Below are 15,497 nucleotides of genomic sequence, written 5' to 3' on the forward strand. Positions count from 1 at the left end.
TAATTGAGATCAAAGTGAAATAAACAAAATAAATTCAAGAAATAATTTCCATAAGTTATAACTGTGCTTTCAAGTATTTTTGCTTCCATAATTTACTTAACAATAGTTTTCTTTCAAAAGTATCACATCCTCTTTCAGGACGAAGAAATCGTAAAAATAACATGAGCTAGCCAGTTTTTGTAGCGCTAATAACTATTTAATTACCATTTGAAAATTAGTTGAAAAATAGCCAGTTTTTCATTAAGATAAGTGAGAATAGACTTTTCTACCCTATACTTTTCATCTCTTTCATCAAACCTAAAAATATTTGCGAAACTGTGGTTAGTTTCAAACTGTTCCATATATATTCAATTACTTTAATGTGAAAATAAATAATTTTATAATTTACAATCGTATGGAATCTTGGACTTTAAAAGCTACATGCACTATAAATTAGTGTTCTTTTCCGTTGGATAAAATCTAGTCACGTAAATGAAGTCATATACTAATTGTATCATACATATAATAGTTAACTCTTACTACATTATTGCCCTTCCTTTTTCTTCTAATTGAAAGAGGTTCCTTTTTTTTCATGGCTGTGTAACTAGTAAATTTAGTCGAACAAAATATCGATCTTGGAAATATTATGCTTAAAATTATTGAAAGTTGATCACGCCCAACTACGCCTTATAAAAAGGATTAAGCGGTCGTTGCAAATATAATGCGGTTTACAAGTTCGGAGTCGAATCCCACAAAGAACTAAGACTTAGCTATAATTGGTCAATATCGATAAGAAACACAAGTCCAAACAATTTCCTAATTATAAAGATAATAATATCTATTTATTTCTAATTAACTAACAAATCTAAACAACAGTAAAATTATTAATTAACAAGGATAATGATTGGTGACAAGATTAATTGTCGGAATCCTTCCCGCTGCGTCTTCTATAATTTCGCCTAAGTATTCTCTACCGATCGTGAGTGCTTCAGGTGTCGTAATTCTCTTTCGTAACTACCACAATTTACTAGATAATGTATTCTTCTGAATTACGCTAGCTGGTACTAGTGCACCACTCACTAAGATCGCACCAAGGCTTCGTTATTCCTCAATCCACCTTTAAACCCTCCGTATTGATCCCTCACATACGTCATGAGTGATGTTGTTCAACAACTACCTAAATATGTACCATTTTCCAAGCAATACACACTAAATAGGCACAGTCAATTGATGGCGACTCAATCAACAACAACAAACACGTAGTTGAACAAGTAGAGAAATCCAACGGCTCAATTGCATAAAAACATAACAAGAATTCATTCTCAAAAACATTCCATCAAAACCCTAGATAACAAATTAGCTATTCATAATAGTATGCAAAACAACAATACTAGAATTCATAACCAATCATAGAAATAGAGGAAGAAAGAGAGGAAAACGTGAAGTTGAATCCTTCTCCTTCTTGCCCCTAGCGTGTTCTTGCCTCGCTAAAGTTTTCTCTCCTTCCAAAGTAGTGTCTCTCCCTTAAAAGCACGTTTTAGGATGTACTTATTGCGGCTAGGGTTTGTAAGGGGCGGATTTTCCTTCTCCTATTTCGGATAGGAGAAGCTAGTTATTTTCTGCTCCAGTCCCGATCTGGCGAAGTAAGTCTCGCTTCGCTGTCCGGAACTTTTCTCTTTAGCTCTTTTTTCACCAGTTTTTCTCCTATTTGATCCTTTTTCCGGATAAGTTTGTCCTATACATAAGAAACACGTAATGAGCATATTTTCACTTCAAAAACCATGTGATCTCCTATAACTCACATAAGAAATAATATAAAAACATACTCAAAAAATATGCACTTTTCATTATTTATCACCACCCCACACTTAAACTCTTGCTCGTCCTCGAGCAACTTATTATTAAGCGCATAGGCAAGAAATACCTTTCAAAACATACTCAAGCATCACATCAATAACAATGGTTTATATCAACGCTTAGAACCCAGCATATGCACTCTTCATACATTTCATCAAGTTATAAACTCATGCCAAGATTATTTAAAATATTTATGTAATTCTTACTAACATCCTCGCCTCAAAACTTGACTCTAATGCATTCCAAACTATGACTCGCTGCATGTGCCAACTCAAAAATCAATGTCTCTACCAATCCTATGCAAATCATGTGCGTTCACCAACAAACCACAGAGAGAAAGTAGTCCAGACACTCAAATATAAGTTCAAGTATATTTTAAGGACTCTCAGATCGGAAGAATTTGCTCACTCTCACAAAGAAACTCTTATGCCACCCAAAGTGTAAGTCTCTACTAATTTAAGCTCGCAAAGTCTAGGATTAAGTAGGATTTTATAGGTTGTAATGTAGGCTAAAAGAAGGGTAGGATATATTTGAGAAAATAGTGATTAACCCTCCTAAGCACTTTAATACACCACACTTCACTTTCAAACACCTTCTTATCATGACCAATTCAATGTCTTGCCATGAACCCATACATATATACTTAGGCCCTTCTTCATTAAGCACCTCAACACCAAAGCTCACATGAGATTTGCACCCAGAGGTAAATTTAATTATCTTTTTCTTAAATATAATACTAAAATATTTATACTTATAGATTTTGGAATTTCTATGTTCTAGGCATATTGTTTCTTAACGTATTTGCCCAATATTTGATTGTCATTTTTTGTTCATAGAAAATATAGGGTACATGCATAACGCGCATGCCGCAAAATTAATATTTATAAAACTTTGAGATGAAGGAATTCAACCGAACCTCTTTTTGCCCAATAAATTAGAGATTTTTATCTATATGTACTACACTAAAAAATTATTTACTCTCACTGTTTAGGTTTTAACTTAATTACAAGTTGATATACAATTTACCAATTATATACAAATCAGTATTAATGAGTATCTCTTTATATTGGGAATTGAAGAATATTAGTTATTTTCCCGTCCCTCTATACTTGCATTCTCTCTCTCTCTCTCTCTCTCTCTCTCTCTCTCTCTCTCTCTCTCTCTCTCTCTCTCTCTTCTTTCTCCATTTTTTTCTTCGATGTTCTTTGCTTTTTATCCTTTCATGTTGTATAGAGTTTTAATGAAATTCATCAATGGATTTCAATCGTTTTACTATAGAGTTTTAACTTAGCAATTTCTTTCATGTTGCACAACTAGTGTTCAAATTGAATTATCAATCAATAAATTTTAAAAGTGTTTAACTCTCCACCACTGACAGCCATTAAAAGGCTTCAAAGTTTTGAATTCGTATTTGGGTTTTCAAAAAATATTATTTATCTGGATTGGGTGTTTGTTGCAAACAATTTGGAATATTCTTTGGAGTTTATATCTCAATTTTAAGGGTATTTGGTGAAGATTAGACTTGATTTTGGCTGGATATCAGATTGAAAGTCGAAGAAGAAGAAGAAGAAGTTGTATGTAAATTGTATTTAAGTTGTATTTTGTTGTAGTTATATTTTTTTTATTTGAATATTGTATGAAAGTTGAAAAATAGTTGTATAATGTGTGAATCATTGTATGAAATTTTTGTTTGAGTTATAAATACTAATTTTTTACATAAAATTATTGATATGTATCAAAATTGTAATAAGAGAGAAAGTTTTGATTGGAATTTCAGAGAGGAAAAAGAAAACACCATATACAAAATATATACAAATCTTATACATAATACATATTGTTTAAAAATTTTATGAAAATTATATTTAAGTTGTATGATGTTGTAGTCGTATTTAAATAAGTAAAAATAGTGTATCAAAATTATAAAAAATTATAAATAAGTTGTATATTATATGGTCAATTGTATAAAATTTATTTTTAGTTTATATGTGCAGGAGACATGTTGTGTAGTCTCAATTAAGGGTAACTCTACCTTAACAGATACATACCTTATATAACAAAATAGAACACCTTAATTTTAGGATGTAACAAAATTCCCTAATTTGAGACACTAATAAAGGATTGTACATGGAAAGAAGCAGCAGAGAATAGGGAAAGAGGACGGGAGAGAAAAAAAGAAAAAATGGTGTAACTGAATCCCCTAATTTAAGGTACTTATAATGGATTATGTACAAATTGTAAGCAAACCTTATTTAGGACGGATAATATACAAATTAGGACAATTTTGGTAAATAAATTTCAAATATTGTATATGAACGAAAAAATGGCATAAATTAACTACTCAAAGAACGGCTTCTGCGTTCTTAAAACAAGATGGGCCTATATTAGCCAAGAAGATGTAAATGGGCCGGGATTTATTCTGAGAGGATCAGGGCCCAGTAAAGTCCCCGGGCCGTTTCTGCATAAAAGCACACAATTGGCCCATGACCGTGCAAATTAGAAGGAAGATTGAAATATATAACACAATATATTAGGTTCAAGAGAAATGGGTAAAGTTTATAATTGGAATTTTTACCTCCTATACCAAAGGTTGATAACTTATTTATTTTAAATAAATACCCTTTTAAAAATTATATTCCATAGATACCTTTTAATTTTATAGCCAAATATTTATTTATGGTTACCTCCTACCCTTAAACATAAAATACTCTTTGTATTATTTTTCTCTCTCGTTCTAGTTATTCAGCTGCGTAAATTTAGGTACAGATTTTGTCCTCAGTTAGCAAAATGTTTTCTAGCCTACGCAGCTCTTCTTCATCTCTCATTCTAGTAATTCCCCTTCTCTTTCATTTTCTTTTGTAGTTGTAATCTTTTCTAGTTACAGCCACTGTAACTCTTGCCTCTCACCACCTCTATTGCTGCTTTTCTTCATCTACCAAATTCACAATTACTAACAAAAGAAGACAATCTGTTATTGAAAATAAGGAATTTTTTTCGTTTTTGTGCCAAATTTTTAGAGTTTCGAGTCAAAATCGCGGCCCTCTTGACGAGACGACATTAGGGTTGTTCTTGAACAAAGACGACGGAGTTTGGGGCTGAGCAACTTGAAGAGTATGTTACCTTTTTTTCATTGTATTTCAATGTATCTCGCTGTATTCTATGTATTTCATTGTATTCATTATCTTTTTTTTCAATTGTATTTCAATGTATCCCGCTGAATTGCATGTATTTCATTGTATTCACTATCTCGTTATATTCCATGAATGTATTCATATATTTTTTTAATTAATATAATTTATGTATTCAGATGTATATATGTATTCAAATGTATCTGCAGTATGTATTCATATGTTTTTGCACTATAGATGACCTGTTATACTTCATGTATTCAATGTATTTTTATATATTTAACTGTATTCAATGTAATTATATAATTTCTCTGAAGATTGCTATGTTTTTGGGGTGTTTTTAGATTGAGAATCTTTTTTATAACTGGAAATGCAAATTTTGTGAGTTATAATTGAGTTTGAGTTATATTAGGAGTCTATTATGTTAATTGATTCACTTTTCGTTTAAAAGCAGCTGAATAGACCATGAATTGCGCTATTTACGTTACTGTATTCACAAATACATATCGTGAATACAGTCGAATACGATAATCTGTCTAGCTGTAATCCCCTGTTTCACGCCGTGAATACAGTCGAATACAAAAATTTGTCTAGCTGTAATCCCCTATTCCACGCCTAGAAATGCTACTGTATTCATGAATACAGTAGCTTAAATACATCGAATACACTCTACAAAACCTGAAAATATAGCTATAGGAAGTAATATAGTAAATGGTAGCTACAACTAGTTAATAACCGCTAAAACATAGTGGTTTCTGAAAGTTTACGTTAAGTTTATTTTGTAAAATTATATATTGTAAAATACTATGACAAGTATATACACCCTATCATCTAGGAAGAAATTAGAAGCATTATCATTGGCAAAAGTATATGATAAATAATCACAAAGCAAAAATAAAGGGAATTAATAGCCTAAAACACTTGAGTGAGAACAAAAGGAAACGAAATTTCCAGACTTAATTTCGGGCCAACATGCGCGTACCCTCGTTCAATTTTCACTTATTCCACGGTATATCTGTTGTTTCCTACTAGTATAGGTATCGACTAACTCTGTACACCTAGACTTGGATAAGATGAAAAAAATTACGTAGTTTATGCCTCCGCTAAAATTTAAACATGAAACCTTATCGTTCTCAACCGACTTCGATCATTGACCTTAAGACCACACCCTTCGGTGTAAAAACAAATTTGGTTGGAACAATTTCACTCTTAAAAAAAATAAAACTGACTAAGAAACGAGAAACAAGTGCTGAGATAAAATTTCTTGTTTGACAATTTCACAAAGCAACCAAGATGTTTTGATATGTTAAAAATCAAAACTATCAAAACATTAGCTAAACAAAAAAAATTCTTAGAAAAAATAAATAAATTATATATGACAGTAAAATATTAAATTAAAACAATCATGACACCGGTTGGATTAATATATGACTAACAACACAATCTCATAATTTTGAATTTATCAACTTCCTATTTCATCATTGAAGAGTAGTACATGCATTTACGTAATTTATTACATACTAATTGGTTTTTGTCTTTGGCAATAAGTAATGATAAGCTCATGTGGTATAACTTGGTACTCTTACCATTAGTCCTTAACCCTAGTTTAAAATTGGGCTTTGGCAAACATAAGATTAAGTTCACTACCTACGATCATCAATTTATATGGCAAAAAACTTCTTTATAATTTTAATAAAATAATTTGTGCTTTTTTTCCTCGATAAACCTCGGAGAAACGATGAAGTAAAAAGGATGAGGGAGTTCAAGCTTTAATATAAATGATACTCACAACCAGTGATGAAGATATTCAACCAAGTTGTGGCATCTGACTTGCACAAAATCATGTGTACGCTACTACTTTATACATAGCGAAAGTCGAAAACTCCACCACTTAATTCCTTATTCCAAAGAGCCAATCTTCCTAATACACAATACTAGGGCATGAAAGGGTTTATCATATCACAAGGAAAATAGTTATCTAGCCAAAAGTAAAGTCACTATGAAAAAAACAGAAATTAGTGACGGACAGATTCTGTAACTAAACAGAAAAATTCATCAGTAATCCTACTTAACGACGAGTTAGCGACAGATTATCAAAAAATTCTGTTAACGACGAGTGATTAATTAAGCGACAGATTAGCGATGACGTTCGTAGCTAATTCTTTTTCTTTTTTTGTAGCGAGTAGAAACACCATAATACTTGATTTTATTTCTTCATATTTTTTTTCACTTGTACTTGGGAAAAATATGAAAATTACTCCTAACCTCGTAGAAATACATCTAGAATTTTCTTTTTTCTTTCTTTTCTTTTCTTTTCTTTCCTTTTCAAGTGGGGAATTGGCACATTCTCTTTTTGCCAAAGGTAAGGAAAAGGCAATTTGCATAGTGTCTTTTATATTCTTCTCCGAAAACAAGAAAAAGTGGAAAAAAGTTAAAAAGACAACACTTTGGTACAAAATACAATATTTATGAAAAATAAATTCTAAAAAGCAATTAATAATTGTTGAAGGATATGTATTAAAAAAAGGTGGGGGCAAACTGCAAAGGACTGAAAATGTGAAGGCACGGGTGAATACCTTTTTCTTTTTCACCACTATTCCCAATTAACTTTATGGCTTTATATTTTAGCCCCTTTAATTTTTTAAAGTTTATTTTATTCCAAAGTGGCCCCTCACATTTTGGACTATTGATAAAGCAAACATCCAACGTGGAAGAATCAATTCCTATTAATGGATTAGAATAGAAGAAGAAGAAGAATAAACGAATTCCAACAAAGATTTGGATTATTGGGAATTCCCATAACTATTGTTATTTTATTTTTGTGTACTTTTGCAAAGTTTATAGTAGTAATTTATTGTTTACACACACTTTCAATAAAAGCTTTGGGTTTTAGAAATGTAAAATAAGTCACTCACTCATGTATGCCTTACTATTATTATTACTACTTTTGGTCTATAATAAATGATCACTTTATCTTTTTATTTCTGTTCAAAATAAGTATTCATTTACGTAATCAAGAATGAATTATTTTTTATTTTTTTAAATTTGCCCTTATTTACATATTTCAATGTGTTAAAGTAACAATTAATTAAGGTTAATTTAGTAAATACGTCTTTTTTTCTCTAGGAGTTTGTATTTCCTTAATGGGTGTGCCAAATGTAAGATGATCACTTATTGTGGATCGAAGGGAGTAATTATTAATTTCTAACCAAATCCTTCATGCGTAACGGATGAAACTTGATGAAAATTATTTTAGCATCGGATATTACGAGATTTCTCAATAATAAAAGATTCTTAAAAAATAATGGAGCAGAGGGAATTGAAACTTGTTTGTAAATTGATTTTTATCCTTTGTGTTTAGAGGATAATTTTAGGACAAACAATTCACCACCTAAAAGATTTATTAAAGTTAATTACTATGCTGAAAACTACTAAATGTGTAATTAACTATAAGTACAAAATAAAACCTAATTCATGTAACATTTTGAACTTCACATGAAACTCCATTGATATTGTGAATTTATTAAGTTAGGTTTTTTTAAGTTTAAATTTATATGTCATTCATCATTTATTTTACTAATGATATAAGATTTTATTCATATTCGAGAACTTTATACAACGTGAATCCAAATTAGTCAGGATTCTAAAGCATCATTGAGTTGATGTTGTACATAACAATCTGACGTGATCATTGTGAAAACAAAAAACAAAAATAAATAAGATATATTGTATTGAACATGAGAGCTTGAGAATACATAGAGAGTTATTTTACTAATAGCTGAAGTCAAAGAATATCAATAATATTTCTTTGCTATTAAGAGGTTTCGGGCCCGAGCTTAAGGAATGAAAAATATTTAATGGGGGGCGTTTTCTCTTTTAGTGAGTTTTACGTGGCGCGATTCGAATTAATTAAGGATTCAATACAATTACGAACACTGAATGAGAAAAAAATCAAAAAAAAATATACATAAACTACTACGAGAGGGAAGGAAATATTAAAAGATAGTAATTATTCTAATTGAATAATTAAGGAATATTGATACTATCTTTATGTACTAAAATGGTGACAGAACATACCTTTGAGCAAACTACTTTACATACTTTGTGACTTTAGGAGAACCAAAGAGATTGGTTTAATTTTATCATGCTCTAATTTTTGGATTTTGATTGGTTTCTTTAGATATATTCTTGCCCATTTAGTTTTGTCACCTTATTATATTCAAGTCAATATTCTAAAGTTCTAAAACATCCACCCTCAACAAAAAAGCATTATTCTATGATAGGATCATTCCTCTCCCACCTTCCTAATATACAGGCGCGGATTTAGAATTTAAACTCTATGAGTTTATCTTTTAAGGTTTTTAGTATTTGACTCATTATATTTTTAAAGTTATGGGTTCATATCTACTATTTTTGTAGTTTCAATAAATTTTTACTTCGCGTCGAAAGTTATAGGTTCAATTGAACCCGTCATTAATACACTATATATGCCCCTAGTAATATACAATAACAATAACATACCAGTATAATTCCATAAGTGAAATTTAGAGAGGGTGGTGCCTACACAGCCTTACTCCTACCTTGTGCAGACAGAAATGTTATTTCCGATAAATCCTCGGCTCAAAACAAGCATGCATAATCAATTACGACAGAATCCCACCACCCTAATATATAACATGCAAAAGTTTAGTATTCTATTTGCCATCCTAAATTTTTTCAAGGGAAATTTGTAATACCAAATAACATGAGTTCTGAGTCAATAATTAATTTTTTGCTTTATGTATTCGATATTCGAAATAATCCGCCGATATAGGTTAGTCCAGATTCGCGTCGATTACAACCCAATAAAGAAAAGGCACTCCCTATCATGAGTTTATCCAATCCGAGGACACAAATTTGAGACATCTGATTAAGGTGAAGAAATCTCATTTATTCCACAATGAAGGAAATTAATCTGCCAAATTACCTAAGATATTTGGAATTAGTCATCTTTGGTTGGGAAATTAATCCGTCAATTATCAAAGAACAAATATTGAGGGGAAAGTACTAAATTTGAAAATGTTCATGTTTTTTTTAAAAAAAATTCTAAATTCTTTTTGGGAGAGGAAAGGCAGCCCATAATATATATATATAGAGAGAGAGAGAGATTGGAAAGGACATTTTGGAGAGAATCGAATATGATGTCGCAATTTTAAAAACTACCAACAAAAAATGATTCTCTCAAAAGGTCTCTTTGTACTTGAATAAGATTTGTGAGTGTCACACTACTTGAATTTCAAAGGAGTTTTCTAATTTTATTATGATTAGTCTTAGGGTACGCGCGTTGCGCGTGTACCTAATCTCAAATATATTATTAAAACTTATGCTTAAGTTATACAATATAAGTGGAGTGTAAATATTGAAAAATAATTATTAATCCTATTTAGCTAACTCTAATGAAGGGACTATATATGCCCCATATATATTCAATTTAATTACATTATAATTTCACAAGTTATCATGCTTCGTTTTTAATTTTAGTAAGAATACTTAATCCTTGAAGATTTAAGAGTTCTCCCATGATTTTGATTTGAGAAGCTATTTATTCTTAAGTCCGTTCTAGAAGATACATACAAGATCAACTAAGACGTCTTCCTTTTTCTCAGTGATAAAATGCAAATTGTTCTATTACTTTAATCAATAAGAAATAATATAGAAATTATTTCTAATAACATAGAAAGAACTACCGCAAAATCAAGCGCGGTAGTTCGATTTATCTACTCTTTTTGTATTTTGGAGAGAACATTCTTTCTCCGCCAAGCATATAACCATGCATACATGTTGGACTTTAAGCCATTGGGCTTTAAAGTAGAAGAAGTGTGAATTGGAAATGGAGGGAAATAAAATGGAGGGAAATTGAAAATTTGAAGAAGCGAACTTTTGTCTTGCACTTTGTCCCTCATTGGTGAGGGACAACCACATTTGTGTGCTTATATATAGAATCACTTCTTAAAGCTCTTAAAAGGAGTTGAAGAGAATAAACCCTCGCGCCGTCGTCGTCGCTCGCTCGGCTCCGGCTTCGGCTTTGTCAAATGATCGATAAGATTATTTTTTGGACAAAATTTATTTAATTATTTAATAATTAATTAAATGCCAAATCACTGCTGAAAATACGCCAGAGCCCTGCTGAAGGTTCGGGCCTCTCTGACCGCGGTTCTACCGCGACAGCGATAGAACGCCGGCAGGCTGATTTCAGAGAGCCTCTCTGACCGCGGTTCTGCCGCGACCGCGGTAGAACCAGCGTATTCTTCTGAAAAGGCACCTTTCCAGACACCTCTTCTGATAATTACCTATAAATTCTGAGGCAAAGCTCCACTTTCTACACACGACAACACTCCAAAACTTCTTTCTTTTTGAATATACTGCATCCTAATTCGCAGTCTCTCTCTCTCAAATTCGTAAGTGTGATTTTGCTCTGTTCTTTAAGTTCGTTGGTATCCTGAGATTTTGTATTGCCACTGTTGCAGGAAGGTTTATTCCGTTTTATCCTGGGAGGATTTAATCACAATACCTTGGGCACGTGTGAGGGGGTTAAAATTCCTTAAGGACACACAAGAAAATTGTGTGGACTCGGAATAATTTTTTAAAACTCTTCTGTTTTTCCAGTTTCTTTTATTTTTCTAACAGTTTTTTTCTTGATTTTTTGGTTTAACACAGTAACGCTCACAATACACTCGGATGCATGATCATATATTGTCTTTCTCCAGAAGTAATAGTCTATAATTATAATGAAGTTACGTACAGTTGACGGGTTCTGAAAGGATTTATGTTAATACTATCCTAGAAATAACGGAAAACATGAAATTCATTTTCAAAATTAGAATAAGATTTAGTTAGTTCTAAACTGTTAGACAAAATCTTATATATAACACTACAATTTTTTGTGACGTTTTATATTTTAGAAGCAAATAATTTAGTTTTTCAAAAGGTATATAAAAGTTTGGTATGTCAATGATCAATTTTTGACTATGGAATTAACTGTTACAGATTTTTATTTGTTGGTACCTTAAACTATTTTATGTTTTTTTTTCGTTAGGTTTCTTTCCTAGACGCTCAATAAATATTTTTATTTTCCTTGAGAATATTTGTTTTATGGCTCCCTATAAACAAAAATAACCAAGAAGGTATTGTTCATAGAATTAAATATTCTCCCTCGTTTAGGATTTAGCTTTGCCTAATGTTTTTTTGAAGTATTAATAGGTAAATTTGTGATATGATTTGCGTGGAATGTAAGGCTGGGTGAAGACGGGTGTATTTTGTGGGGCAACTAATTTACTCACATTGGCTAATAAGAAAGAATAACTTTTGCATAATTTGTTTGATTTTTTTCTCCGACGTCAGCTAAGTTTGGCAAACATATCAGCCCAAACTTGCATCTCCATGAATACTTCTGCATATCTAGTGTATCAAACTTTGAATTCCTCTGGACATCATTTATGCATTATAAGATTTTCTTTGGGATATGTGTACTTTATATTTACTTTGCATAATTCAAATAAGGAGAAAATTTATATTTAGGATTTTTTAGATGGTTCAAATAAGGAAGAATTTAATAGACAAAATTTTAGCTGGTTTTTGAACTCCTATATAGTAGGTAAATAATTGAATTAATATCCCTAAAGATAAGGAAAATAGTTAAATGACTATTTTGTCTAGTGTGAACTCTATTTTTAAAGGGCAAAAAAGGCGAACGATATTTCGCTAAGGGCCTTCGTATTTTTAGTATAGTATAAATTAAAATATAGAACAACCAATTCGTCTAATTAAACTAAAGATGGATTGTGGTGGATCGGTAAGTACTTATTCACCTTTAACCGGAAGTTTTGGGTTCGAACTCTGGGTATGAAATCTTCTTTATTAGGAAACATTTTACTTCTAATATAAAACATTTCGAGAAAAATTTAAATTTAATCGAATCTCAACACGACCACATACAGAGCGAAAAGACTAAAAGGAGGAAAAAGGAGTGGTGGATAAAGATTATTTTGACAAATGAAAATAAGATCCTAAACTCTCCTATAAGAGTAAAGATTCTAAAACCGTGGTCCTCTTTTGAGGAATTTATTCGTTAAAGATTTGTACTCCAACAACACTTTTTTTAGTAGTTGTACTCCCAAACATTTCCCCAAAATAATAAAATAATTTGATACATAAAAGTTGATTTTTTTTTTTGGTTGAAAAATCCTATAAAGGAATTTAATTAAATTTCATCATTCAATATTTGAAAGTCAAAACCCGACTAATTGAGTCACAATAATCAAGTAAGTTCTCCGAATGAAGTATTGTTCTAAAAAAAATTAATTGACAGGCAAATTCGGTTGCTAAACAAAAAAAATTTATCGCTAATCTGATTTAGCAACGAATTAACAATAAATTATAAAAAAATTCAGTTAACTACGAGTGATTAAGTGACGAAATAGTGAAAGCGCCGAAAAAATATTGTATGCCTTGCTAGTTGAGGGTTTAGGAATATTCCCCACAAAATATGAGCAACTCTAGTTGAGGAAGAACATTCTTTTCCCAAATCTCCTTTACAAAAAAAAAAAAAAATTATGCTCAGGGGGACAAAAAAGATGGAATTTTATCAAATGGGAATAGTTTGCATGTTGTGAATTTTTGGATTATTTTGATTAATACATTTTCTTTTTAATGTGCTCGACTTCTCCAAATTCAACAAAAACCAGTTTTTTATTCTAATGCAAATTACAGGTGACATGCAAATTTAGTGTTTCTCGCCCCTATTTGATAGTTGGTAAAAATCCACTCTTTATTTAAGTCAAAAACTAATTGAGATTTTCGGACATTAATCTTCTCTAGGAGTAAATCATTATACCCTCCGGTCCAAAATAAGTGATTTTTAGTTGTTTTCATACATATTAAGAAATTCACATTTTAATATTAATTAGCAATGAAATTGACCATATTAACCTTTACTAGCTCTTCACATATCCTAACACATACTCCAACACTATTTACTCCAAGGGCAGTGTTGAAAAAAAATAATTAATTTATTTTTAAAATATGAAAAAATCACTTATTTTGGACTACAAAAAAAGGCGAAAAAATCATGTATTTTGGACCGGAGAGAGTATATGAGAAACTCTAACCAATATCACTGGACGGGAAGTCGTTGTGGCGACCGTATACATTATAATTATTCTTAACTTGATGAAAAAAGTGTTATTAGGTTTTTTTTTCCTCAGGAAAAGTAAAACAAAAATTAAATGATGAATAAAAATGATAATGACAAGTGATTAATGACTTCAATTATAACCTGTTTTCCAACTGATGAACTGATCTTCATTGATTGGAGAAGCAATGCGTTTTACGTGTGAAATGGGGTTTGCACAATCAATTTTAACATTTAACACACAATTTGCATGGCTTTCCTAGTGATAAATTAACGGACACGGATTCAGAATTTTGAGTTTATAGATTTTAGATTGTAGAAAAAATAGTTTATTAGATTCTGAATAAAGTATTTATATATATCAAATGAATTCCTTAGCACAATACATAGTTTTGACCAAAATTATTGAATTTTATCGAATCCGTAAATAAAACTCTAGCGCCTCCCTACCTCGGGTGAGGGAATAATCATCTTTTTTCTTTTTGTCGTTTTTCTCTTTTCCATTATAAGGCTGCAAATTTATAGAGCTGTCAAAACAGGTCAGCCCAGCCAGCCCAGCCCAAGTCTCGTGGGCTTTTAAATTTGGTGGGCTAGGCCGGGCCGGGCCGCCACATGAACGGGCCTTAAAATGCTAAGCCTAACCCTGCCCTAAGAGGGTTGCGGGCCGGCCCTTCAATTTTTTTTAAGAAAAAAGAATTCCTTTAAATCCTTAAATATTTTTTCGTGACATATGTCACACCTCCTTTTTACACACCTACCCCGAAGGATAAATGTACAAGGGAGCTTTTCCATTTTTAAGTGAAATTTTTCGGATCGGGATTATTTATTTATTTAGAGTCGCCACTTGGGATAAGTTTGGCTTTTTGTGTCCCAAGTCACCGGTTTATCTTGAATCCCGAACCGAGGAAAATTTCGACTTCCGAATGGAATCTGCGAACCAGAAATTCTAAGTAAGGAATTCTGTTGACCCGAGGGAAGGTGTTAGGCACCCTCGGATCCCGTGGTTCTAGCACGGTCGCTCCACTGTTGTATTTAATTTCATCTGATTTCAAAACATGTTCTAACTTATGTGCTTTTATTAGTAACCCGCTTTTATTTTTATTTTTAATAAGAATTGCAACGTCGTGAAAATGCTTCTCGAACCACGTCGCACCAGTGCACCCGTGATTGTTAACACATTTCGACTTCGTTGAGATTTGGATTTGGGTCACATAAATGTGCACCCGAATTTAGGAAAGTAATATTATTAAAATACGCGCCTAAAGCAACTACGCGTTTTGGCTTTGCGAGGGCCATGAAATTTTGCTAAATGGCACGCCTCGGATTCTAATTGTTTTAAAAGAAATATTTGAACGGGGGCCAAGCAT

This window comes from Nicotiana attenuata, chromosome 11, assembly GCF_001879085.1.
Source record: "Nicotiana attenuata strain UT chromosome 11, NIATTr2, whole genome shotgun sequence".
NCBI lineage: Eukaryota > Viridiplantae > Streptophyta > Magnoliopsida > Solanales > Solanaceae > Nicotiana > Nicotiana attenuata.